Source organism: Rhinopithecus bieti, unplaced genomic scaffold (genome assembly GCF_001698545.2).
Source record: "Rhinopithecus bieti isolate Rb0 unplaced genomic scaffold, ASM169854v2 scaffold_30957, whole genome shotgun sequence".
In the NCBI taxonomy this organism is placed as follows: domain Eukaryota; kingdom Metazoa; phylum Chordata; class Mammalia; order Primates; family Cercopithecidae; genus Rhinopithecus; species Rhinopithecus bieti.
This window is the reverse complement of record NW_016813678.1, coordinates 773959-776637: the sequence shown is the minus strand read 5'-3', so window position 1 is coordinate 776637 and position 2679 is coordinate 773959. Positions and strand designations below refer to the sequence as shown.

Here is a 2679-nt window from a genome sequence, read left to right as displayed (position 1 = left end):
ATTTTACATAAACTAGCCATATCTTCAATAAGTTTTCCTCCTTTTTGCATCACTTTGCTTGTATGCAGGGATTTCACAATTTGGCATATAAAAACATAGGAATATTTAATCATACACTTAATTCTAAAAATAAACCAGAATGTCCAGGAAAGGAATAAATTTAAAAATATACATTTTCAAAGAATATTTAGTGGAATGAGGAAATTTCTTGACACAAGCATAAGTAACAAAAAAGTAAAGAATATAAAACTATATTTTCAATTTCAGCATCATTCATTTGATCCCAATTTTGTAAAAATGAGCCCATGTTTATGTAGCAACATGTTGAAAAAAGACTGGTAGGAAATATACCAAAACTGTTAACAGTACTTAATTTGGGGTATTAAGAGTAGGGTTTTTTCTTTACACATTTTTTTGTTTCAAAATTATCTATAATAAATGGATATTCGCCTCTTTTTTCCGGTTGGAACCATGGAGGGTGCAGAAGAGAAGAAGAAGAAGGTTCCTGCTGTGCCAGAAACCCTTAAGAAAAAGCGAAGGAATTTCGCAGAGCTGAAGATCAAGCGCCTGAGAAAGAAGTTTGCCCAAAAGATGCTTCGAAAGGCAAGGAGGAAGCTTATCTATGAAAAGCGAAGCACTATCACAAGGAATATAGGCAGATGTACAGAACTGAAATTCGAATGGCGAGGATGGCAAGAAAAGCTGGCAACTTCTATGTACCTGCTGAACCCAAATTGGCGTTTGTCATCAGAATCAGAGGTATCAATGGCGTGAGTCCAAAGATCCGAAAGGTATTGCAGCTTCTTCGCCTTCGTCAGATCTTCAATGGAACCTTTGTGAAGCTCAACAAGGCTTCAATTAACATGCTGAGGATTGTAGAGCCATATATTGCATGGGGTTACCCCAATCTGAAGTCAGTAAATGAGCTAATCTACAAGCGTGGTTATGGCAAAATCAGTAAGAAGCGAATTGCTTTGACGGATAATGCTTTGATTGCTCGATCTCTTGGTAAATATGGCATCATCTGCATGGAGGATCTGATTCATGAGATTTATACTGTTGGAAACCCTTCAAAGAGGCAAATAACTTCCTGTGGCCCTTGAAATTATCTTCTCCACAAGGTGGAATGAAGAAAATGACCACCCATTTTGTAGAAGGTGGAGATGCTGGCAATAGGGAAGATCAGATCAACAGGCTTATTAGAAGAATGAGCTAAGGTGTCTACCTTGATTATTTTTCTAATCTGGTCAGTTAATAAACAGTACCTGCTCTCAAATTGAAAAAGAAAAAAAAAAGTCAACATAATAGCATCACAGATTAAGGAAATTGCTATAGCTAATTTAATCTGTTGTTTGGATGACTAAATTCTCATGACAGCCAAATCAGCCATGCGTTTACAAATCATAGAAATTAGAGCTGGCATAGATAATGACCACCGTCTAGTCAATACTCTCATGCTGCAGTTAAGAAAACTGGAGCGAAGGAGATAAAGTAGCTCATTCAAGTTCTCACTCCTAATCTGTGTCTTTTTTATGGATTGCCAATGGAAAAGTTAAACTAACATGCTTCTTTTCATTTATTCTTACTGAAATTACTTCTTTTACTCTCAATAAGCTTTGAAGAAAGGGAACCAAAAATGTCCAGAGAAGATGAATCATCACAGTGCTTTTCTGTCCTGTGGCTTTATTTCTTTGAATATTGAATTATGAGATTTCCATTGCTTCTGACCCTTTCTATTTTCCTGTAAATAGTGATGGTCCAAAATTGCCTTTTAAGCACTGAGTACCACTCCCTTTTACTCATCCGCATCTAATTATTTGTTTTTCTTTTCCTTTCTTGTCAAGTTAATAGTGTCTGTCGATATTTTTAGAGGGCAAATCATGTGTGAAGCAATACCATTTTTAAAGTTTCTGGCACAAGAGACGATCAGTCCAAATATTTATACAATACATGCTGTGCTTCATAGATGGCTGCTGATAATTGTATTGAGGCCATGAAGCAAGGTTTCCCTCCAAGGCATAGATTCAGATTGAAAAATATTTGATAGAGACAATCAAATTGGAAAGGATGATGGACTTTGTTGCAGTTAAGCTAGGAAGAGCAGTGGAAATGAGATCCAGATAACACTGTTACTGTCCTTTACTATTTGTGAGGACACTGAGGTGTATTTTGCACAAATGACTCAAATGCATTTTATTAGGAAAAAGACTCCTACAGACTATAGGGGTTTAAGAAATTTCATTTTTTCTTCATAGTAAAATGTTAAAAGACAAACACTTGTAAAGTTAAAGATTGGGCTCTATGTGATTTATGGCCAGAGACGAAGGGAAAAGAGAGAAGAACAGGCACCAACCAGCCAACATCTGCCCTCCAAAGAGTTTGTTTTTATTTTCTTAAAGCATTTGAGAAAATATTTAGCAGTTACTTTTTCCTGAATCGCTATGATGAAAGCATTGTGTTAACAAGTGTGTCTTGAATGAATAACACCTCATTGTTTGTGAGAGGGCAACCTATCTCTTTTACAGTAATTCAATATTTTGCCTTCAGTAATAAATGATAGCTTATTTTTGGTGTATCTCATTCTTTCATAAGTTTTATTTAACCATGCCTCGTCACCTTAATGAGATGGGTAGTGGATGCTCAAAGGAAACAGGCACCTAAGTCATCATATAACTTTTG

At 35.9% G+C, this 2679-nt stretch overlaps 1 pseudogene across 1 annotated transcript; it reads left to right on the top strand.

The window, feature by feature from the left end:
• Positions 1-451: 451 nt before the first annotated feature.
• On the top strand, positions 452-1278 carry LOC108513188 (60S ribosomal protein L7 pseudogene; annotated as a pseudogene). The gene has a single exon (XR_001880806.1). The product of XR_001880806.1 is annotated as a 60S ribosomal protein L7 pseudogene (transcript).
• The last annotated feature ends 1401 nt before the right edge of the window (positions 1279-2679 follow it).